The sequence below is a fragment of the Peromyscus maniculatus genome, chromosome X (assembly GCF_049852395.1).
Source record: "Peromyscus maniculatus bairdii isolate BWxNUB_F1_BW_parent chromosome X, HU_Pman_BW_mat_3.1, whole genome shotgun sequence".
Lineage (NCBI taxonomy): Eukaryota > Metazoa > Chordata > Mammalia > Rodentia > Cricetidae > Peromyscus > Peromyscus maniculatus.
Window position 1 is genome coordinate 25930066 of NC_134875.1, and position 25617 is coordinate 25955682.

Sequence of the window (25617 nt, forward strand, 5' to 3'; positions counted from 1 at the left end):
AGCTCCTAGTTCCTTATTATTCAATAGAAAACTACATGATCACCAAGTTTTTTTTTTTTTTTCAAGAAGGAATGCTTTCTGGAAAATCTGAAGTCTTGGCATCATGACTGGACAAAGATCATTGTTATTCATATCATGAATAATAAGCCACCCCTGAGAGAAGGCAAGGTTTAAAAGAAGGGAGGAAGAGTCAGGAAAGATAGATTAGAGGGAAAGAGAGATGTGAAAAGGAAGGAGAAGTAGAGGAAACATCTCTGTAGCCCCTGTGTCTGGTGGAACTTGCAAGGGGCTTAGCAAAATGGACACCATTTGGTCTTAGGAAGTCTAATGAAAATTAGGGAGGTGGGAATGAGATTCAACAAGGATCAACTGAGAAGCCACTGTGCTAGGAATGTATCTTGGATTGAGGCAAAGACTTGCTATCAAATATTTATATCAAAGAATGTCCATACAAAATCTATAAAGAACTACAAATTAATAAGGAAAAGGACAATAGAGAGAAGCAGCATTGAAGGCTTAAATAGGAACTGTGTTGAGAATATAGAAAAGGCCAATGAATATAGGAAAAGATGCTCAACCTTATTAGTCACCAGAGAACTGCACATTAAAACCACAGTGAGATATCACTGTACACCCACCAGAATGATTAAAATTTCAAAATCTGAAAACAGTGTTGATAAGGGTTTGGCACAATGAAAGGGTGTAAATTGGTGCACACTTTGGAAAACTGGCAATAGCTACCAAAATGGAACATGTGCATATGTTATGACTCAGTTATCCCACCCCTAACAAATACAGGCACATGTGCACCAAAAGAAAAACAAAAATATTCAGAGTGATGTCAGTCCAAATAGCTCCAAACTGGAAGTATCTAGCTTTCCATGTCTACTAGAATGGATAAATCAATAGTTACATAGTCACAAAAGGAGTATTATACAACAAGACAGAATAATAGAAGTTTCATGCAACAATATGGATGAATCTCACAAATACAATGTTCAATGAAAAATCCCATGCTAAGAAGTACATACTGAATTATTGCATAAAGGTCAGTGATCAGTAAACTTACAATGTTTAAGGATGTAAGATATAAGAGTATAAAAAGCAATAAAGTGTTTCACATAAAAAGAATAGTTATTACCTCTTAGACGGGAATAGAGGGACTAAGGTTAGGAAAGTAGGCATAATTATTTGGGAATCAGAATATTCTATTTCTGTTGTTATGGTTGAGGCAGGGGCTTGCTATGCAGCTCTAGGCTGGCTGACTTTGAATCCAATAAGTAGCCTAGGCTGTTCTCAAACTCCAGAAGACTCCCAAGTGCTGAGTTTACAGACAAGCACCACAATGACCAGCAGTAATATTCTGTTTTCCAGTTGGGAAACAGATATAATAACACTGGCCTTTCACTTAATAAGATGTACACCGATGATTTATGTGCTTTTTTCCTTCTGTGTAGTATATTTTAAGAGAAAGCTTTAAAACAGAGGTAAGAAAAAGTCAAAGACTTTTGTCTCAGGCTATTCATCCTCTCACACTCCTGGTAATGGGATTCAAGGCTCTTTTTGTGTCTTTGTATCTGTCTACAGTGATATTTCATCTTTAAAGCCAGCCTGAACCAAACCTGTACCTAACAGCTGTCAGCCAACTCAGGTCAGTGACACCATGTATCTGCTATTGTCTAGAAGCCTACTCATTTTCCCTATTTCCAAATTCATCTGTCTCCCCACTCCCCAAGCCATGCCCTTGGGACTAATGGCTAAGGGACCAACCAAGGTTTCTTTTCATGAACCTCAGCAAGCTAGCCTCTCTAAAGACTTCAGTGCCTACTCTTTTCACTCTGAAGCATCTTCTGCCTCTGGCTACCTTGAGTAGATTCTCCATCAGTACCTCATTCTAAGATGTAAGATACTGAAGTGCCTTATCAAAAACTCTTGGAGCCAGATACATTTCAGAATTGTGACATTGAAGGGTGTTATCAAGATAAGCATGCACATTTGCTTTTTACCATATAATACATTTAGCAGATAGTGACATAGCTCATATGATCAAACATGTTTGTATTTTTAAGAAATACATGAATATTCATGCTAAGTGGGACAAGAACTCAAAATTTTCATGTGACCATGCAGATAATCATTGGAATAAGTAAAAATGAGTTTTAGTGTCAAACGTTTTTCAGTTTTTATTACTTTGTGTTTTAAAAAATTGAAATTATCCGTGCTCATGAAATCCCAACACTTTGGAGGCTGAGGCACGAGGGTTGCCATGAGTTTGAGGCCAGCCTGGTCTATCTAACAAGTTACCTGGGCTACAAAGTGAGACCTTATTTTTAAAAGTGAAAAAGAATAAGAAAGAAAGAGAAATTGTGGTAGGAGCCACAGTCTTTTAAAAACAGATAAGCAGGAGTATAGAAATACAGATGGGTACAATGCCTTCATTACACGTGATTGTCTTTCGAAATCAGTGAGAAATGCACATTGAGCAAATTTTCATAGCTCTAACTAAGAGTGCCCAGTTGTGAGTAATGAAATTTCATTGCTGGCAAGAGGAACACTATTGGAGAAATCCACCCCAAGTAAATCTGCTACCAAATAATAAATGACCTACCATGGATCTTATGCCCACCTCTGGAACTCAATCAGTAGCCACTCATGAAAAAATACAAGTCTTCTTCCTGGCTGTGGGTAATGTAGGCCTACCTAGAAGAAATATATTGGCAATGCAGGTACTTGGGACTATTCTGTTGGGTGCAGTGTGACAGGAAAGAGTGAGCTGCATGAAACACTTTCAGGTACTCTTATTTAAATATTATTCTCAACCAGGTTTTGCAATGGTATTAAGGAGTAGTCAGTTTAATCCTCCCTTCACAGCAATGCTCAGAGTTCAGTGAGCTCTTTTTGATAGTTCAACATAGAGGTATATATTTACTTCCAGCTACCTGGGGATAGGAGTATTATGTTCTATTGTTCTGGCATGTTCCAGAGGCAAAGCAAAGGTTCCAAAGGAGATTGATAAGGGAGTAGAGTATAAATCAGAGTTAAATTGCCAAGCTTTCCCACCCAGAAGATCCCAGCAAATCATGGGAAAACATAGTAAGAGAAGATTGTACAGGTACTCTCAGTTCAATGCCTGGAGGTTTGGAAAGCCAGCAGGTAGATACATTTTAGAAGTTAGAAGGTTCAGCTTCAAAGCTTTGGAACACAAGGCTGTTTGCTTCTAGAGAGCAGAAATGGGAAATCACAAGTTTGATGCCTCCTTCCACAGCAGTGCCCCAAGGTCTTCAACCTTAAAATAAGAGAACAGGACTTATATGAGTCTCACCACCTCTTCCTGTTCTATTTTTGAGACCCAACAAATCCGTGATTCCTTTTTAAAATAACATGCATTTATTATTTTTCATAAAAGTCCTTGTTAAAACATAGTCCTTGTTAAAAATGTAAGCAACCAGATAAATATGTGAAAGCTTAAACTCACTTATTCCATTTCTTACACATTTCAGTATATTTCCTCCTTGCTTGCTTTTGTTTCCACTCTTTTCATAAAATTTTGATCATAGAGTTTTGTGTCTTGAGTTATACTCTCAAGTATATTCAGGACATTTCTCATATTAATACTAAAGCTGGCGCAACTTGAATGTCCACCAGATGCAGTGGTAATTCTTAAAATAGAATGTGTACCCTGCCTTTATGGAATCTAGTCTGAGTGAGAAGACAAGACAGATATACATGATCCAATAGTGAGAAATACAAAATGGAATGCCAGTAAATTTCATTTAGGAAGATAGACAGGAAAGACTGTGAGAATCCAAAGGCAGGAGAGATTGATATTGGGTGGAAAGGAAGGCTCATGGATAAGAAAGGACTTAGATTGTCAAAGGATAAACAGGGGGAATGTGGAAAGAAAAGCATTGAAACCAAACCAAGGGAAAAATACACTAAAAAAGTGGAAAACCTTTTATGCTTTGTATTGATGATGATAGAAGTCTACCCATGGCCAGTTTGGGGACTCTTCATCTTCCATATGATCAAATAAAACCAGGTTTCTTATTTGAAGGAGATTTGGAAAATAGATGCATGAAAAAGTCAGTCGTGTTAACAGAACAATAGCTTAGACTCTGCTATTTAGAAATTGGCTTTTTGCTACATATTGAACAGTGATGCTCACAAGTCATAACATGACTGGCAGAGTCCAGAGTTGGACAACTTCTTAGGTAGATAGGTGGTTACATGACTCCAGAGACTTGGTCACACTCAATTCACTACTATGTCTTGGTAATCACAAGAAGAGAGTACCAATGAAAAAGAGCCAAGGGCAAAAGCCCCCTTCTTCTACTGAAGACACAGTTAAAGATGGGGAAAAGTAAGTAAGCCACATTTGTGATCGGAAGACTGTCCCCAGTGAAACTAGAATTTCCCCAGGGGCAAAAAAAAAAAAAAAAATCAATGATATGAAGTAAACTAGAATGTGCATGAAATACATAGCTCGTTCATTTGTGATGCAGCCAAAACTCCTTTCTTATGTAGAGAGACCTGCCACTAATCAGCTGTATATCTTTGAGCAAATTTCATTACCTCGAAGAGTTCACTTCAGTTCTCTTACCCATCTGGAAAATGGGAACTATACCAAAGTTCCCTTTGGCAACCAAATCCTATGGACCTATGACTTTTGGACCACTATTTCCTTTCAAATTTTAGGAACCCCCTATGAAAATACAAATAACTTGGAGAACATGCTACATCTTACCCTGCGTTGTCAGTCACCACCATACCTGGGAATCGAAGTCCTTTAGGGAATGGGACCAGAAGATCGAGCAGGCCCAGCCTGAGGGGAGAGGCACAGAAAGGAGAAGTGGGTGGGTTCTCAAGATGTTACCAGCTAAGCAGAGTGAGGATCTCGATATCTCCTCCTCTTTCTGCCTCTCCCCTGAGTGCCCAGCAGCAGGCTCTGCCCGGTTGCATGCCTACGTAGGTGCCTGCTCAGCACAGGATGACCTGGCTGCCAGCATACTATTCTAAGCCAATGAGCGAACCTTGAGGTGAATGATCTTGAGGCCAATCATAGGTGGACGTATCTCTTTAATGGCTAGAGAGATTTTATCTTTGGCTCATTTTCATTGGTTCAGGCTAACAGAAGTCTCTCTGGACTGTCAGCCAATGCCAAGCCATAAGCCAACAGGAATGGGTTTAGCTGTGGGATCTTGTTTTCATCTGGATCTGAAAGTAGCCCTTCCTCAAGGCTATCCTGTCTTTCCACTGCTATCCCTGACTGAAAGCTTCTGCCAAGAACACAGGAGACATAGCAGTTTGACCTAACTGAGGCAGCCTGATAAGAGGTAGGCATACATGGGGGTCAGGGGCTGTGTGTTTGTCCAGCCCCTGCAGGTGAGTGCAGGCATATCAGCAAAGGAAAAAAAATAGGAGATAGCACTGGTGGGAGTGAATACTGTTGTGCTAAAGGCATATCTTGACAGGCTACATTGTTATTACTTCCTTCACACAAGTTATAAATGTTCAAGGGGTCTATTCAAAACTCTATGGTGTCTTCTGTATTCTCACCCTGTGTGCCCACAGCCAGGTGATTCCTCCTGAGAGAGTAAAAGGTGTACTAGTCCCTACTTAGAATCTGTATCCCCCATTTTAAGTTGCCCATAATGCATAGTGATAGAAGTTGATGTAGCTGTACTCCAAAGACAGATTGAATTCATGGTCTTCACTACTAAAATTTTTGTTTACTCTGGGTACCTCTGGTTATGCTTCATGGAATGCTAGGATTATGGGTTCCACTGTATTGGAGGAATTTGCATTTCTGACCACTGATAGAATTCTTAGTCCTGTGATAGACCAAACATGTAAGCTTGGCAGCTTTCTAAGCAATGTGTGCACATAAAGCAGGGAGAAGAGAGCATGAAAGGGGCCATGGAAAGACTTTCATGTTTCTGGAGAGATCCAGTCATTCAGGAAACATTTGCTGAGAGCTTTCCGTGAGGCAGGCACTATGCTAGATACTAGGTGGACAGAAAAATAACACATATGGACTTTTGGTAAGTGTTACCAAGCCAGAGCCAAGGGAAGTGTGTGTTTTGGTTCTTGGTGATATACCATCTTAAATTCTTTTAGTGATTGATTGCCTTGTAGTAATGGAAGGTTTTTAAAATGCCCCAGAACTGGGCTTTGGTTAAAAACTAGTCAGAGAAGTCTGTCTCCAATGCTCTTAGGATGCTCTCAATTTAAGCTTTGTTTCAGAAAAGAATTTGCAACAAAAAAGATCTTGGATGAGTCATTTCTCGGTTCTCTCCTTATAATAAGGAGTTAGACACAAGACAGTGAGGTCCTTTCCTAATCTAATAATAGACAGTATAAGAGAATTTAGTCCTTAGTAGGAATTTAACTAGCCACACTCCTCCTCCATGGGCTAAGCCTCATTTGAAGTGTTGTCTCCAGTAGATAATGAAATGCTTTGTCACTGAGTAAAGGGGGAGAACTATTTGTAAAAGGATGAGGAAGAAAGGGAATGTAATGAACTTCCTCAGGAATCTTCACATTCTTTTCCCTCAGGCTGCAGGAACCTGCAATCAGCTGAAACTAATCCCAACAGATTATTTAGGTACTAATGAAAAGAAAAAATAGAAATAAATCTGATTGGGGCTTATAACGCTTGAGCACCAAGGAATTGTTGCAACACCATTAAGGGCCGGTAAAATCTCTGAACAGCTATTTTCTAGGCTCAGGACACTGGGTTTACAACAGCATCTTTGCTCATTGCTCTTCCCCCACCCCCTGCCTGTTTCAGGTATCTTTTATAGCTCAGATGGCCATCCTACTGGCCCCTGATATTTTGAATGATGCAAGGTCAAGAAAAGTGAGAGCAATTTAGAACTGCACATCATTTCTTAAGTACACTTAATTGTAAAAGGCATCTAATCAATGTGAGTTCCCTGTCTGAATACGGCAGCTTAGAGAGGTAAACCAAAATAAGAAAGTCAAAAGGGGGAGTGGGAGGGGATGGGATCAGTGAATTCAATCAATGATCCATATTAATGTTTCCTATATGAGCATGCTGAATGGTAGCTCTCCAGGTGCCAAATGGCATCTGGGAAACATTACTCCATCCCCCAATTGACGTAATAATTAGATTGCATAAATGGCTCCTCTGCGTTCACCGCCAGCCCAAGAGACAAATGTTATTGGTGAGCCAATCAATCTTCCCCTCATCTCACCCCTCCCCATCAAAGTTTCATCCTGCATCAGCAATTATTCTGTGGAGGTGGAAAGCCACCCAAATAAGTGAACGCTGGCAAAGATGAGTTTTAGGAGTGGGTTATACCAGAATACTTCCCAGCTGGGTGTGGAGAGTAAGGACCTTGGAATGTACATGAACAGATCCACAAGTGGACATCCCACAAGGGGCCAAATGAATAAAGGAAGGCTAGTGGCTTCATGTGCAAGACTTATTTTTTCTCTGTCCCATATCACTCTAAAGGCAAACTAAAGGAACTAAGAAGAACATGGCAAGGGAATGCATTAATCTTTTGGTATAGGTCCTTGTTACAGCCTAAATAATGTCCCTTCCTCCCAAGACTATGTATTAATTCTCCAGAATCTGTGACTGTGGCATTCTATGGGACATTTCAAGGGGCCCCATGGAAACACCAAAAAACAAACAAACAAACAAAAAGATATGACTTAATTAAGGAACTTGAGATTGGGGAGATTAGCTTGGATTGTCGAGCTTCAGTTAAAAGTGCCCTTACAAGAATGAGTCAGAGGGAAATTACAGGTAAAGAGAAGGCAATGTGATTGTAGAGGCAGAGTTTGAAGTAATGTAGCCACAGACCAAGCATGCCCAGCACCACCAGAAGCTAGAATAGGCAAAGAATATATTCTCCCCTGGACCCTTCAGAAGGAAGTTAACTTTGTCAATTCTCGGTTAAATTTATGTTAGACTTCTGGCCTCCAGATTGAGATAATATTATGTTCATTATATTAAGCCACAAAGTTGGTAGGAATTTATGGTTCACAGACCCATAAAAAAACTGACAAACTCTCCCATCACTATGTCTCATGGCAAATGCAATGATAACTTCTTATCATTGTATAAATATCATCAAAATCTTCTTTTAATTAACTTTGAAAATTAAAAACACACTGAAATTAATCAGACCGAAATTTATACATCCCAACAAGCTTTTATACAGTTGGACTAGGCATTCTGAAGCTCTGAAATATGCAATCTAATGTGGAGCATCACAACTTCAAAATCCTTCTGTGGCCGAAATATGTGGCCTACCATATTGCAACACTGAATATTAAGAACTCAAAATTCACAAATATGTCAATATTTCTACAGTTGGGATAGCATTCTTGCTGCAGTATATATAGGCTCCTGTTTTCCACTAGTCCTTTTGCATGAATTTATATATCTAATTACCTCCAGCCACCAGGCAGGCCTTGGAGGGACAGGGAAGGACACTGAGCAGGTAGAGAAATACAGTAAATATGTCTAACTTGAAACCACAATTGGGATGAAATCAAATCTCTTTTAGTAATAACACTAAGTAGGGCCTTTAGGAAAACAAGTCATGGCAGAACTAACTTAATTTACTCTTCTGATAAGTTTACAAGGTTTGTAGATCAGGAGAATGCTGTAGACAGGATGCAGCTGGATTTTAACAAGGTCTTTGACTTGGGCTCTTGTGAGCCCTTTGTAGATCAGGTGAAGAAATACAGACTACAGGTAAGACGCCTAGCTAGCAGATGACTGCCAATAATAAGGAGAGTGGTCTCTGGCAACAGGTCATAGGTCTCTGTATCAATTCCAATCAAGTTGCCACTCCTTTCCATCAGCTCATGTGAAAATCAAGACAGATGTGCTGCTGTCTAAGGAGGATGCTGGGAACCCAAAGGATCCAGCTAATAAATTGGAAGTGAGAGTTAGGATCCAAAACAATCTCAGTAGGTGGGAGTACTGATTGACCTCTGTGAAATGCAATAACCAATACCAGGACTTGGAAATACATGTACAAACACAAGTTTATATACAGAGCAGCTGTCAAGGTAGAGAAAGCAGAAGGGTCATCAGGCCACAGCTTGGTGAGTCAGAAGAATGGTGAGACTCTCGACAGGAAAAAAAGTTAAATGAATATACGTCCCCAGAAAGAGGAGAAAGTAAACCATGCACCCATCTGCTTATCCTGCATTCTTCAAACCACACAGAGCTTTAGTTCCAGAAAAGATTTTTTTTAACTTCTCAGATTTAAAAAGATCATTTACAAAGATAGGAGGAGAAGGAGAGGTCTTTGATCAAAAGGTAGAAACGTTTGGTTACACAAGAGGCTTAAGTTTTAGGGGTCTATTGCATGGCAGGGTGACTGTAGTTAGTAATAGTGTACAATTAAGATTGCTGAAAGAGGTTTTATATGTTCTCAGCACATATGAAAACCAATATGTGAAGTAACAGATATGTTAACAAGCTTGAGTTAATCATTTTTAAATGTATATACACATATCAGAAGATCACACTGTACAATGGAAATATATACTGTTGATTTGTCAAATATACATTCATAAAACTTGGATGGAAAAGAAATTCACCAAAGTATATGCAATAAAGACTAATGATGTCAATACCTTCACCCCTTGTCCTGTTGAAATAGTAAGTCTTCCTCCACTCATGTTTTTCTAAGCATTTATGTGTCATATAAAATCTCTTAACACAAAGTATGTATATATGAACACACACATGTGTGTATATATACATATATATATGAACAATATATCACGGACATTTTTGAGTGTCAATTATCATGAAAGTGTTTTCCACGTGCCAAGCACAAGTCTAAAAGTGTTTCAAGTTTTCCTATGTCTACAACTCACAATAACTCCATAAGATGAGTCCAATTATTCATCACATTGTAGAGAAAAGAAATTGGATACAGAGAACTTTCTCAAGATGACACACCTATTAAGCATGTTGGACTTGAGCTTGGGACTCTCTGGTTCCATTGTGTACACATTTAACATCTACACCAAGCCCCCTCTCAAGACATTGAGTGCTACTTTGTGTTAAAATTACAACACAAAGATTTCCTGTCTCTGAATCATAATTTATACAATTAATCCTGCATTTCTGGACACAAGATCATTTCCTTATTGAAGGATTTCTTAGACTTAATATGCTAATGTGGATTATGTATATCCCAAGAGAAAAAGAAGCTATTTTTCTTCTAGTTTCAAGTCTGTCATAAATTTTTCTTTAAAAAAATGATGGATAAGTTAATTTACCTTTCTTGATATTGATGTAGCAAGAACCATAAATATACATACATACATACATACATACATACATACATACATAATATAATTGGTGGTAAATGTAAAAATCCCTAAACGAAACTCCATTGCTTCTGTATAGAAGTGCACTGAGATGTGTAGTGTTTGGTAGAGGGTAAGTGTGTGTCTCTGTATAATGTGAATTAATTAGAATAAAGTGTTCTGAGAATTTTATATACTGTACTTTGAGCATATTCACTCCCACTCCTCCCATATTCATTCTTAACTTCCTACCCATCCAGCTTTTAGTCTTCTTTTTTTCCCTATAGATTCCAGTTTGTGTTCCCCAACTATTATTGGAAGCAGAGCCTGTCCTTAAGTGTGGTACACTTGCAAGTCATAACCTTAAAAAAACAAAACAAACAACAACAACAACAAAAACCCTTCTCTCTCCCTCTCCCAAGAGTTGTCAAATGCCAATATCTCCTCAGCCAGGGGTAAAACTTAGGTCCACCTCCCTTGATCCATGCTGGAATTTGTCTGGCATGCAGTTTATGTGCATGCTGTCATAACCACAGTAAGTTCATATGTGCAACTGCTTTGTTGCATCTGGAAAACACCATTTCCTTGAAGTCATCCACCACCTCTAGCTCTTAAAGCCTTTCTGCCTCCTCTTTCTAAAAGGTCCCTAAGCCTTTGGGGGGGGAGTGTAACACAGATGTTTACCTTAGAGCTAGGAAGAAAAGAATCAAGTGCTTTTGTTAATAGATATAGTGGTCAGTATAACCAAAACTTCTTCAATCAATACATATTTTTCTTTCTCATGTAATATTTGAAGATCTAAATCATTGTTTACTAGATTTTGGCATGAATCTGAATTGCTTTGGAAGCTTTTCAAATGCAGATTCTCAGATCTCAACTAAAATGCTTCCAGTGTAAGGAGTTCACATACTATACATTGAGAAACACTATTGTCTGCTATGAGATTAATCTTCAATGCAAAAAGTGGGAATGAGAACTAGAACAAAACCCAGTTCTAAGCATGAGTATGAAGGAAACATCTTTTCTCCTCTCCACAGGCTGCCTGAAAATTATAACCATCTTCTCTGCAGTGCTCAGTGAAATTCTTCCCTGGGTACCCAGTGATCTAAGTTCCCAGGTGATGAAGCCACCAGTGACCACTGCACCATTGTATCTCCTTCAATGAAGACCTGTACCATCACCAAAAGTACAAGCTCACTATAGGAACTTCCAGGGAGTCTGTCCACAGAAATTGGAAATCTTACTACTGCAACCTGTCCCCTGGGAATGATTAGTTTCTAATCCAAATAACAATTAAAAACCAAGAATTGGCTCAATATTGGGTGGGGGAGTAAGAAAGGGAAAGTGTTACTGTTTTAAACAGCTTGACAATCCAGTATGACTTGCTCATTCCCTCGAGTCATATTTAAGATCATCAAATCTTAACACCCATGCATGTTATTATTTCAGGGTCACCTGTTCATTTGAAGCAAGAAATAGGACCAAGAAGGAAGGAGTGGGAGGGGATGATATAGCCAGATTGCTCATAAGAGTGCTCAGTGACAAAGTTCTACAAAATGTTGGTCTCTGGTGACTGGAAAGGAGCCTTCTAGAAAAGGAGCCCAAGCTGCTTCTTACTAATTCAGTCTATAGCTTTGCACTTGAGACTCTCTTCATCAATCATGTGTTCTGATTTCCAAAGTCCCTCTACCCTTAGAATCACAGAGTATCCTTACTTCAGCTAGAAAAGGCCAAAGGGACATTGCTAAGAATACAGACAAATTGGAATGCTACAGGAATTCGGGGAAACCTTTAAGTTCTAGCAGAGAAGAGAACTATACAGTTCACACTGTAAAAGAAGCTATACTGCTATACATAATTTTATATCTGGCAATATCAAGTAGCTCAAATACAGAAAAAAAAAGAGTATCATTGTGAGGTTGTATGTGAATGAAATGTGTTTTCCTTTCTATACTTAGGTTTTCCTCTCACCTCAGATATTGTATGATGAGCATCATTTATTGTAGCAAACAATGAAAATGTAAAATAAAAATAGAGACCAGCCCAAAATTAAAGTCCCAACTTTATCTCTTGTACAATGTGCTTTGCAATCTGAGACTTGGTTTCCAAAACTGTCCTCATGGCCCTAAGTCTGAGTGACAGGTTATATTGGTGAATCTTAGAGGAGAGGACAGGAGAGGCAAAATTTGAGATTGAAATGCATTTCCAGTTCTATTTGATGTGGTCTTGTAAACCAGGGGTGCTGTTTTCTGACCTTAGGGATGGTGGTCATGAGAATACTTTGGAAGTTGTCAAGGATTATTATGGAAATGACCAGAGTTATAATTAAAGACCCTGTTTTTCCTGCATATGCATGAATATATATGCACACACACCTTTCCCAAACTTATTGAAAATCCTGTCTCAACTTTCTCTCCCCTTCCCCTGCATTATCTCCCTGATGATCCTTTCACTAACTTGATGCAGGGTGTGCTCTGTGCTTGTTACTAGCCACGCTAACTACGTTGGGCCACATTTTCTAAGCTCTTCTTCCCATAGATTGTTATGTCATTAATAAGTGTGATCTACATAACTCAAAGTCATATCCCGGGGCTCTGCAACAGTGAACACAGTGATTAAAAATAATCTGTCCAACAAGGACAGGATCTAAATCGTATTATTTCAAGCCAAATTAATTATCTCATTAATGACAGTCTCTGACCTGTGTCCACTCTATTGCTGTAATAACATGTACACACCAGATTTTTTGAGTACTGGGCAGGAGGCAAAGTAGAAATGGAAACTATTGTTTACATAGCAGAGAAAGGGTAAATGACAAGTCCTGGAGTCAAAAGACTGAACATCAAATAATATTAGTATTTCAACCCAACTAACTCTGCACCCAAGCCAGTCTTTTTATATTATACCAGGGCAGTACTTCATCACTGTATTGTAGAAATGAAGGATGTGAAACTTAGGTTGTATACTTTAATCATGGAGAAGTATGGCATGCTATGCAGTTAAACCTTCTTGAGACTAGAATAAGACAACAAACAAGACATGTGAGATTCAGTTTAGACCCTAAGGACTAAAGAGGGGAAGTCTCTCTCCCTCCCTCCCTCCCTCCCTCCCTTCCTCCCTCCCTCCCTCCCTCCCTCCCTCCCTGTGTGTGTGTTTACGTATGTGTATGTATAAATGCATGAATAGCACTGTATTCTACAAATCACTTATTCTGTCCTTCTCCACTAACTCATCTATTCCATAAGCTATTATTGAGCATTTTGTCTGTGTCAAATACTATACTTAGTATGGTGGATATGATACAAGAAAGGGCAAGGCATGGTTCAAGTCTTTAAAGAACCCATCCTAGTCTAAGAGAAAAACTAGAAACAAATATGGCTTACTCTGAATACATAACAAAATAGGATTTACGCCCCAAGAGAACAAAATGCTTTTCTAGTCTAAAGGGAAGATTCTGATCTTTTGGAAATGACTTCATAGTATATGAGATCAATCTATGAAGACTCAGTCAAAATTAAAGAAATAGGAAATGAGTCGGGGTGGGGAGCTGCCAGGAAAAGAGAGCAGGATGACATGGGAACAGAAGGAAAACACCAGATACGTTAGATGAGAATCAGGGGATAATTTTATTTTGATGCCGCTGGGATTGTATACAAGAAAGAAAAGAAAAGAAAAAGATATACTTTGGGCTAGATTGTGGTAAATGTCTAATACTGTGGGCCCAGCCTCAGCTTCTGTCTTTCTCAGCAGCCAGCAACAGTGGCTGTTCAGGGAAGCATTTGGACAAGGCACAAAGCATGGCTTTTTCTTCATGAAATCAGGAGATCAAAGAAAAGAAGGTGATGTCTATATGGGCTCCCGAAAGTGATAAGCCAGCTTCTTTTACATGGTAAGTAGTAATAGCAAACTGCTTTAGAAGGAAACGCTTCTCTTTTTTATTTTCACTGAAATTTTTTTCCTTGGATACTCCTCAAGTTCACCCATACTTGTGTGAGACTTGAAATTTCTAGTGTCTTTTTCAGCCACTCTCCCATTAGATCTGTCTATTAAAAATGTTGGTTGACTTTTTTGGGAGATTTTTCTCTCTCTCTTTTGCTTCAGTGATGCTCAGTTCTCCATAGACAAAGCCATGGACACCCATTTCTGCTCCTTCTCTTTCTTGGCTGCTCCTTAACTCACTTATTTATAGGTTGAGTTAAATTCTTTCTCTTCTATCGAAGTCTAATTTAAATATGACATTTCTGAACAGCGTGGTTCTCACTTGTGTCCGCAGCTACTATGTTCAGTTCCTATAAGTCTGCATCTCCTCTCTTTGGAGTCCAAGGCCCATAGAGCAAGTCACCTATTTGACATTTCTATTTTGATGCTTCCCAAATAACTACACCTCAGAAACAGTCCCATCATTCCAGATGAAATGGTTCTACCAATCAATGCAAACTTTTCCCACTTAATTTACCGTCAAATAGCTTATGAGTCAAATTAGGCACTTGGAAATTTACCCCTAATTCTCCCCACTCATTGTTTCCTAAACATCCAACAATCAGTTAAATCCTAAAGTTTCTGTTTCTTTAATGTTGGCTGAAGATGTCAGCTTATCTCCATTATCACTCCTAACATCTCACTGGAATTCCTAAACTAATTTAGCTTATTAACTTCACTCCAAATCATGTGCCATAATTTTCACAGAAGCTGAGTCAATACTCCTCAACTAATACCTCTTCCAGAGAGGACAAAAAAATTGTAACAATCGGAGGACCAGGCTGTCTGCTGAGAGCTATGATAAGGAGTTGCACCCATGATATCTTAACAGTATGGTTACTTTAAAAAGACCTGCATAGTGACAACAGTTGACATGCCAGTGAAGATGGAGGACACCTTACAAGGCCCTACTCTTAAATAAAGTGCTATAGGCAATCAATGGCTGCTGGGAGAAGGAAAGTCAGTCTTCTCCAGACACAAGCCCCCTGATGGGTTATCTAACCCAAAGTGGTCAGCACTAAATTAGTATACATAATACACAACAGTAAATGGACGCAGCAAGTTGTATTTGTGTCTGTGTGTGTAACAACAATAATTAAAAAGTCTTTTTTAATTCTTTCTTTTTTAAGATCTATTTTTAATGTATATTTTGTACTGTTTTGCCTGAGTATATATATCTGTGTGAAGGTGTCAGATCCCCTGGAACTGGAGTTATAGACAGTTGTGAGCTGCCATGTGGGTGCTGGAAATTGAACAGGTCCTCTGAAAGAGCAGCCAGTGTTCTTAACTGCTGAGCCATCTCCCCAGACCCAATTAAGAGGTCTTAAATTTAGGATGAAGTGTAGGGACATGGGAGTAGCTGGAGGGGAGTGAGGGAGGAGTAAATATTATGTAGATATAGTACTCACATATGAAGTGCTCACAAAAAATTAAATTAAGAAAAAACAACACCTCTTCCAGAAAGCATTTCCTGACCCCTCCCAGCCAGTCTTTTCTTCACATAGATCCTACACAGGAAATACTAGTGGAAAATAGGCAAAAAAAAAAACTGGGGAAATGTTGACATTATCCCTTACTTCTGTAAGTGGGATTCAGGCCAATGGAGATCAGTGTTTTCAGAAATGTCTTCCAAGTGACAGATGCTGTTGGAGACTTCCGAGGTATATGTGTGCCCAAGGAAACAGAGGCTCAGGGCTTGGGAATGGTGGCCAAAATCTGGAGAGTTTATACTAATTCACTTCCAAACATTTCGATTTTCTGATTTTACCCTTTTCTTTGACAGTCTCACCAAAAATTTGACCCACTGCTGCAGGTATTTGGGGAATAAAATGCATCATTAATCAAAAATTACTCTTCCCTAAAGTAAAATATTAGCTCTGTTGTATAGTGAATTGCATTATCAGAATGAACAGCTCATCCTCTTTACAATGGCTTTAAACCCTGATCACTTAATAAGTGCAGGAATTATAGTTAATCTAGCTCAAAATTTAATTATGATGAGTCATACTTCACAAAGCAAAGCACACAGGGCAAAATTTTGGTGACGTCATGTCCCATTGACCTTGACCTCAGGCCTGCTGCATTTTTCTAAGAGGGATATTGGAAATCTTTCCTGTTTGTGAGGTAGGGTCTTCCTAACAAGATCAACCACAGTCTAACTTGCTGGTCTTACAGGACAGCCTGCCAAAATCAAACCTTACCCTGAGAAAGCCCTGAGACAATTCTCCCTCTAGACTCTGCCTTTCCAGATCTTGTCAGGGCATTATGCATATAGGTTTAAAGACCAGAACTACAGGGGATCCAGGCTGGGACAGGGTACTGAGGAATTGAATGTGAGCTTCAAAAATTCAAGAATGGCTCTACATGTAGATTCTGAAGCTCTCCAGGTTGACAGGAACCTAAAAAGTCAACAGTGCTATGTCAAGTGTTTAGAGCCTCAACATTTCTTCACCTCTCACAGAATTGAAGATAATCTTCTAGGTGTTTTCTGAATAGAAAAGGGCTATTGATCTCTTGGAATTTTACACTTCTAATAATGGGATTTTAAAAGTTTTGTCTCTCTGAAAAATTATTGTCATTCAAATTATCTTCTCTCTGTTCATTCTAATTATCTTTATACATATTTGGGTTGGACTCAGTTACATCATTTTTCATTAATGTTTGCTAAATGTTTCCTTTTATATTTAATGCATTATTCCTTCCTGCCATGTCTCTGGAGAATATTCTTCCTACACTCCAAAATAGTAGTTGCCCTTTCTTACTTTTTCTCATGTATACTATTGAGAAGAAATCATTTCTTTCCTACCTGTTTACAAGTCATTTCTGTTCTGACTTCACCATGTCAAGTGATAACATGCTGATGATGGTTATTTCCTCAAGGAAAAATTAATAGGGCCTCTTTTATTTGACTTTGCCTTTCTTTCCAACCTATATTTTGACTTCCTTCTTTTAATGTTTTGGGGTTTAGGGGAAAATGTTTTGCTCTGAACTTTCCATGATGATAGGCAAGTCTGTCACAAGCCTCTCTTCTCCATTCTGGTTATCTATTGCTCTATAATAAACCATTCAAAATTTAGTGACCTAAAACTAACATTGTATTTTATTCATGATTTTATGGATCAAGAATTTGGAGACACCTTAACTGGTACTTTATCTGATTCATATGGAGTCAGCTGAGAGCTGGGGCTAAATAGCCCATTTCCAGACTGATTTCTTCACATACAAGTTTGTCATCCCAAGGTCTTACACCTTATCCCGTCTATTTCATGCATATCTTCTTCTGTCTTTGCTTTCGTCTCTCCTTATCAATATGGCATTTTATCTTTTAAGGCCTTTCAAAATCGTTCAAGCTTTCCAAGTTTTGGTAGTCACAGGTTAGTCATACATTGGCTAGCTTTTGATAAATAGGAAATGGCAACTGCCAGACCAGCTAGGATCTATTCCAAGAACTGTCATAACATCAATATTGTATTTCTTTGGCCAAATCAGTCACGGGTACAACCTGGACTCAAAGAGGTAGAAAATACACTCTTCCTTGTGGAAGGAGTAGAATTGTTGACTTTGCTGTAGAATATGTGGTATTGCAGTAACTATCTTTTGAAAATAAAAACATGTATCATGTACAGAGTTTCAGATTTCTAAGTCTAATACTATAAAATATATATGGAAAAATTGGACAAAATACAAGAACCTTAGAGAAATTTAGAAAGTGGATTTAACTTAGGATAGCATTATATAATGATTCAAACATGGATTTAAATTCTGAAGATCTGAATTTGAATCTTATCATATCTGATACCAATCTTACATACAAGGAAAAACCCACATATATTAATGAGTACTTACTAAACACTTTTCACAAACTAAGCATTGTGTTGGAAATTAAGGGAATTGGGAATGACTAAGATAATAATTAAGACTTGAGAAAGCCAAAATATACAAAGGAAAACTGTCATAAACAAGTATTTAGAAAAGAATATACTAAATGATATAATAAAAATACTATGTACCTTGGTGGCTCAGAGTAAGAAGTTGTTACTCTGCGTGCCCAGAAACTGCTTCATAGAACTGAAAACAGCAGAATAAAACAGAAATGTGTTATACAGAATGACAGGAACACAGAATAGCACAAGAAACTGTTGAAAATTAAAGATAGAAAGAAAAAATGAAAAATATTAACATATTGTTAGTAAGCTGTGATACAATTTTAATCAGCCTAATTAACATAGAATCCTCAAAATAAGAAAGAGGACAGAAAAATATTGGAAGGAATAATGGCTGAATATTTTACCAATTAGATAAAAATATGAATCCACATGTCTGAGAATTGCAACATATCCCAAGCATATAAAGCTTGAAAAATGTGTAGCTGAAAGTTTTCCCGTGTCCCTTCTAGCCCATCCATGGTCAGGACAAATCTCTCTCACTCTCCAGTCCTGCAGCAGCTAGAACCAAAATAAACACATACAGGCTTATATTATTTTTAAACTATGGCCATGGCAGGCTTCTTGCTAAGTAGTTCTTATATCATAAATTAACCCATTTCTATAAATCTATACTTTGCCATGTGGCTTATGGCTTACCGGTACTTTCACATCTTCCTTCTCATGGAGGCAGCTGATAGCATCTTCTCTGTCTCTGCTTTCTCTTCCTGTCTATCTGTTTGGATTTCCTTTCTGCCTCTAAGCTGCCTTGCCATAGGCCAAACAAATTTATTTATCAACCAATCAGAGCAACATATATTCACAGCATACAGATAGACATTCCCATCATTTTTCCTTTTCTTTCTATTCAAAAGGAAGGTTTTAACTTTAACAGAGTAAAATTACATATAACAAAACAGTTATCAAGCAAGAATTATAGCTACAATATCTAGTCTATTTGTATTTGGCAAAATTAACAAAGATATCCTATCTATCCTATGTTTGTGAGTCTAAGGTTTCATGTCTACCTTATCTCTTATCATAACCAAGGAAACCCATAATTATAACTATCTAGTCTTCAACTACATCAAAGGCCTCAGAAGGATACAGTATTATCTCAGTAAACAGGAAGAGCATTGTAAGCAACTCCCAAAAAATCTAGAATGACAGAGACAGCTGGCTGCCTGGACAGTCACCCAAAGTTCCTCTGTAATGTTGGGGCATCCACTTCTTCAGCCTACAGGCCTAGAGTCTCTCAGTTACTTCTCTCTGTGTCTGTAGAATGTCTGTCTGTTCTGAAGGACCATCTCATCTTCCAAAGTTCAATGGTCACCTTCCTATGGATCCTGCATGTCCAGTAGACACAACATTTTGTCAAGCAGTCCAGGAAAGACCATTTTCTTGCCCAAATGGCTATTTTTGCCAAGAAGAAGGTAAACTCCATATGGAGTGTCTTCGACGCCTATCTTTCTCTTTGAAGTAAATTGGTGCTGCCAGGAACAGACGTCTCTCACTGTCCAGAAAGTCTAAGTTTTTAAAACATTTTAAATGCCATATTTTGTAGGTCTTTATGTGTTTGAAGATTATCTACCTAGTTGAATTATATCTATGTACACCGAGAAAATTTAATATGACTGTAAGTTTGACTATCTAGAAGACTAATTATTAACCTGTATTTCTTAATTTAAATGAGCTTCACAAACATAATACCTTAAACAAAAGTAGAAATATACATATAGTATAACAAAATCAACTCTAAATTTGTATCAATAAACTAAAATCCATAAAATATAAAACATTTTTAAACAAGTTGTTGCTCTTTAAAAGTAGGTTCATTAATATACCTTTTCATCCTATCATATCTATATCCTAAATTTCTATATCATATCCCCCTTTTTTCTTTTAGAGGAGATTGACTATGACCAATAACAATTTGTAACCAACAATCTAAATCTAATGCCACACAGAGAGAAGTGACTGAGAGACTCTAGGCCCGTAGGCTGAAGAATGAATGCCCCAACATTACAGAAGAACTTTGGGTGACTGTCCAGGCAGCCAGCTGTCTCTGTCATTCTAGATTTTTGGGAGTTGCTTACAATGCTCTTCCTGTTTACTGAGATAATACTGTATCCTTCTGAGGTCTTTGATGTAGTTGAAGACTAGATAGTTATAATTATGGGTTTCCTTGGTTATGATAAGAAATAAGGTAGACATGAAATCTTAGACTCACAAACATAGGATAGATAGGATATCTTTGTTAATTTTGCCAAATACAAATAGACTAGATATTGTAGCAATAATTCTTGCTTGTATATGTAATTTTGTTATATGTAATTTTACTCTGTTAAAGTTAAAACCTTCCTTTTGAATAGAAAGAAAAGGAAAAATGATGGGAATGTCTATCTGTATGCTGTGAATATATGTTGCTCTGATTGGTTGATAAATAAATTTGTTTGGCCTATGGCAAGGCAGCTTAGAGGCAGAAAGGAAATCCAAACAGATAGACAGGAAAAGAAAGCAGAGATAGAGGAGATGCTATCAGCTGCCTCCATGAGAAGGAAGATGTGAAAGTACCGGCAAGCCATAAGCCACATGGCAAAGTATAGATTTATAGAAATGGGTTAATTTACTTATTTTTTTAATTTTATAATTTGATTTAATTTTACATATCAGTCTCAGATTCCCCTGTCCTCCCCCCTTCTTCCCTGCCCCCCGGCCCTCCCCCCAGCCCACCCCAATTTATAGAACATTACATTTATAGAACAGTACATATAAAAGTATCAAAGTAAATATACTTTAAGTACATACAGATCATTTATCATAGTTGATCATGCCATGCTACACAAAGCAAGCTTAAATACTTTTATTTTATTTTCTATGTATTAATATTTTGCTTGCATGTATGTTTGTGTACCATGTGCATGCCTGATGCCCTTGGATGTCAGAAGAGGGCATTGGATTTATGGATGGTTGGAAGCTACCATATGAGGGCTGGAGATTGAATGCAGGTCCTTGTATGAATAACAAGTGCTCTTAACCACTGAGCAATCTCTCCAGCCTCTTGGATAATTTTATGAATATTGAAGTCATGTCAATATCCTCTCTGACAAGAATACAATTGAATTATATATAAGTAACAGAAATACATTTGAAAAATTCCCCAATGTTTAAAAAGCATACAACACATTATAACTCAGGGATTAAGTAAAAAAAAAATTAAAAAGAAAAGTTGATATTTTTAACTGAATAAAATTAATAGTACCAGTAAGCTATATTTGTAGGTTGTTTAGAAGGTGATGCATATGATGAAATGTTATACATATATAAAAGAAGAAAGGGCTCATTTAATGTTGAAATTTTCATCCTAAAAAAACTACAAAATAAAGGATAATTAAGCCAAAAGTAAAAGTAAGAAAGGAAATAATAAAGATAAAGACAAAAATCAATGAAGTATAAAACAGAAAAACAACAAAAAAACAAACCCAATTAATTTGAGTAAATGAATGAAATTGGTAAGTCTCCTGCTCAGGAAACAAAAGGAGGAGACACAAATTACTACTCTAAGAAATGAGAGATATGATAGTACTATAAATTCTGTAGGTAATAAGGAATAACAGACTACTCAAACATTTTACAGCAATAAGTTCAGCAGCTTCAATGGCATAGATAAATTCCTTAACAGACCTAAAGTCCCAAAGCTCATCCAAGAAGTATAATACCTTGAAATTCCCCAAATCTATTGAATATATCGAATTTGAAGTTGAAAACTCTCCACAAAGAAAATTCTGGTCCTGCATGGCTTTTCTGGTAAATTTTACCAAACACAGAAGAAAGAAATAATACTAACTGTATAAATATATTTCCAGAAATAAAAGGATGAAAGAGTCAGCATGCTCCAGTGGTAATGTGCGTAGTTTTTATCATGACACTGTTCACAATAGCCAAGATGTATAACTACCCTCGCACCAGTCAATAAATAGGTGAATAAAGAATATGGTATGTAAACAACAGTATTATTCAGCCATGAAGAATGAGATCTTGTCATTTGCAGGAAAACAGATGGAACTGAAGAATATCACATCAAGTTAAATAATTACAGAAAAGTCCTGGCTGTTTCCTCTCATATACAGAAATAAAAATAAAAAGATGACCTGAAAGTATAAGTGGTATTATTAGAGACTGGAAAGGGAGCCATAGAGAAGCATGAAGAGAAAGAGTGGAAGAGTGGGTGGACATGATGAATACATATTCATGTATGGAAATGCCAAAGTAAATATCATATGTATAATTTTGTTAATTACAGTAAATCAAATGTTGTAAATATGAAAAAGATGAAAGAGTATTTTATAACTCAACTAATGGACCAACCTTACCCTGAGAACAAAATGAGCTAAAATAATTTCAACTAAAGAAAACTACAGATCAAAACAACTCACAAATATATTCACAAAAATGCCTGGTGAGTTTCGGCAAAACCCCCAGTAATATATTCAGAAGGTATTATGTCATAACTAAGTGGAACTTAATCACAAATTTGAATTTATATTTAAATACAAATATCAGTATCTCACCATATTAAGAAACTAAAAATGGGGCTGGAGACAATGGCTCAGTGATTAAGACCACTTGCTGTTTTTCCAGAGGACCCAAGTTCAGTTCCCAATACTCACATCTGGTGACTCACAACCACTTGTAACTCCAATTCCAGGGAAAAACCTCCACATAAACATATGTACATACACATAATTAAATACCAAAATAATCTTGATGAACAGAAACTAAAAATGATAAATCTTGTCATTATCTTAGTACAAGGAAAATGAATGCCATAAAATTCAATACCCTTTCCCAGTGCTAATTAAACAATTTTATGCATAGCTGCTATAGAAGAGAACACCCACAAACTCCCAAGAGGCACATATGAACACTTGACAACTAATATGCTGAACACTGAAAGACTCAATGTTTTTCCCTTAAGAGGGGAAGGCACACTCTCACCTCTTCCTGTCAACGTTTTACTGGAGACCATAATCAGTGTGATTAGGTATGAAAATAAATTAAAGACATACAGATTACAAAAAAGAAAATATATTTTGTTCCTAAACTACAACATCATCATTGCAGAAGATCTTAAGGCATCTAAAAAATGTGAGCATCAATAAGTGAATTGAACATGGTTGCAGGATACAAGTTAAATATTCAAAAATCAACTGTTGGATCCTAGCAAAAGAACAAAAGAAAATTGAAATTTTAAAAATAGTATTTCCAATAGCATCAAACAATACAAAACAAAAATAATTTTGACAAATGGCATAGACAACTTGTACACAACATCACTTGGAGAAAATTTAAAAGATCCAAATAAATGGAGAGATACATCATGTTTATGGATCAGAAGGCTCAGTATTGTCAAGATACCAGTTCTCCCAATGTTGATTTGTAGATTCATAACAATCTCATTCAAAATCCCAGCAGGCTTGTTTGTAAATCTTGATAAACTTATTCTAAATTTATATGGTAATTCAAAGGAACTATATGTGTCAAAACAACCAAAATATGAAAAAATAACTATTTGATTTAATGATTTATTATAAAGATACAATAATCAATACAGAACATCATTACTGTAGACAGTTATAGGTATTAAGGGAACAAAAGAGGAAGTCTAAAATAGACCCATACATACAGAGACCATTGATTTTTGACAAAAGGGAAATGGTAACTAAATAGAGGAAATCTTTCTCAATAAATAGTGCTGAAAAAAGTGGAGTACCATGTAAAAATACTGGACTTCAGTTCTTATCTCACACTATATACAAGAAGTATAAAACTTATAGCAAGATACATAGTAGAAATTCTAAGTGGCCTTGCATTTGGTAAAGATTTTCTAAATATAATGCAACAAACCTGAAGGATAAAAGTAGAGTAGATAATTGAACTAAAATGAAAAGGCAAGTCATTGACGAGAAGAAAATATTTTCAAATCATGTATCCAATAAAGAACTTATATTTAGTATGTACAAGGAATTCTTATAACTCAATTATAGGAAGACACAATAAAGTTTTAAAAAATGGACTAACGATTAGAACAGACATTTCACAAAAGAAGAAAAACAGATGGCAAATATTTGCACATGAAAAGATGCTCAACATCATTAGTCATTAAAGAAATGCAAATCAAACCCACAATGAGTTTCAACTACACACCCATTAATCTGTCTAAAATGCAGAAGACTGACCATAGATTATCAGGGAGGACTGTAAACAGTTAGCTTTTTCATTTATAGCAGAATATGAAAAATTACAACCATTTAGGGAAGCAAACTGGTATTTATTTATTTAGTTTGCTAATTTAAAATAGTTTTTTGAAAATTTCACACAAGAGTTTTATTGACATCATTCCCACTGCTTCCTCTCACCTCACAAACCCCTCTATGTCCCTCCACTCTCTCAAATCCATGACCCCATCTTCTTTAATTATTATTTTTTTTCTTTTTTTAATTTAATTTTATTTTATTTTTCAATACCATTCAGTTCTACATAAGAGCCACAGATTCCCTTGTTCTCCCCCTTCCTGCCCCCCACCCCTTCCCCCCAGCCCAACCCCCATTTCTACCTCCTCCAGGGCAAAGCCTCCCCCGAGGACTGAGATCAACCTGGTAGGCTCAGTCCAGGCAGGTCCAGTCCCCTCCTCCCAGATTGAGCCAAGTGTCCCTGCATAAGTCCCAGGTTTCAAACAGCTAACTCATGCAATGAGCCCAGGACCTGGTACCACTGCCTAGACGCCTCCCAAACAGATCAAGTCAATCAACTGTCTCACCTACTCAGAGAGCCTGATGCAGTTGGGGGCACCTCAGCTTTTGGTTCATAGTTCATGTGTTTCCATTCATTTGGTTATTTGTCACTGTGCTTTATCCAACCTTGGTTTCAACAATTCTCGCTCATATAAACCCTCCTCTTTCTCGCTAATTAGATTCCCAGCGCTCCACTCGGGACTGAGCCATGGATGTCTGCATCCAGATTCCTCAGTCCTTGGATGGGGTTTCCGGCATGACTATTAGGGTGTTTGGCCATCCCATCACCAGAGTAGGTCAGTCCCGGCTGTCTCTCGACCATTGCCAGCAGTCTTTTGTGGGGGTATCTTTGTGGATTTCTGTGGACCTCTTTAGCTCTTTGTTTCTTCCTTTTCTCATGTGGTCTCCATTTACCATGGTCTACTATTCCTTGTTCTCCATCTCTGTTCTTGATCCAGCTGGGATCTCCCGCTCTCTTTCCCTCGACCCTCATTGCTCCCACTCATGTCCAGGTTGTTCATGAAGATCTCAGCCATTTCTTCGTCATTGGGTGATCCTCATGTCTTTCTTGGGGTTCTGTTTTCCATGTAGCCTCACTGGTGATGTGAGTA

At 37.5% G+C, this 25617-nt stretch overlaps 1 protein-coding gene across 2 annotated transcripts in view; it reads right to left on the minus strand.

Annotated features, from left to right (window-relative positions):
* Nucleotides 1–4984, minus strand: part of Arhgap36 (Rho GTPase activating protein 36) — a 52333-nt gene extending 47349 nt beyond the window's left edge. The window contains exons 1-2 of one of the 2 annotated variants that reach the window (XM_076561559.1): nucleotides 4770–4934; nucleotides 3162–3286 (exon numbers count right to left, since the gene is read on the minus strand). The gene's annotated coding sequence lies outside the window, so the exon portion shown is untranslated. Of the gene's footprint in view, nucleotides 1–3161; nucleotides 3287–4769 lie in introns of both variants that reach the window. The other variant, XM_042269187.2, reaches the window with a different exon arrangement.
* Between the last annotated feature and the right edge of the window lie 20633 nt (nucleotides 4985–25617).